Below are 557 nucleotides of genomic sequence, written 5' to 3' on the forward strand. Positions count from 1 at the left end.
GACAGGATGCAGTATAAGGAACCATTAAGTTGATTGTTTCCTTAATGGATTTATTGACACTGAAATGCCATTCTAACAATTACGCACTAATTACCTCCCTGCCCTGCTGTAATGATTATAATAACACACACTCAAGTTATGCAGCGGAGACTTAGAGCAAATGAACTTGGGTTGCAGCCTTAATCGAGCCTCGGTAACAAAATGTCAATGCCTCCTTGAATGGCCAGTGTCGAGCTGGAGTTAACATTTTCAACTCTATGTACGTGATATGTTTATATGTTTAGAATCTCACGTGATCCATCTTTATGCACACATATTATGTACATATGTGTGTTAGTGTGCGTCATTATAAGCAACATTTAACTGTCACCTGCACGCGGTGTTAGTCTCAGCAAGAGCAATTAAAGGCTGTGATAATGGTAAGTGAGGTGGTATGCAGTCTTAATGGCGATAGCGTGGCTGGCTTAAACTGTTGTATCGTCAGTTTCTGTGGTTTGGGCGTGCTAAATGAGTTATTATTGTCTGTTATTATTAACGATGTACCAGTAGGTGCTTCT

This window comes from Penaeus monodon, chromosome 23, assembly GCF_015228065.2.
Source record: "Penaeus monodon isolate SGIC_2016 chromosome 23, NSTDA_Pmon_1, whole genome shotgun sequence".
NCBI classification, from domain to species: domain Eukaryota; kingdom Metazoa; phylum Arthropoda; class Malacostraca; order Decapoda; family Penaeidae; genus Penaeus; species Penaeus monodon.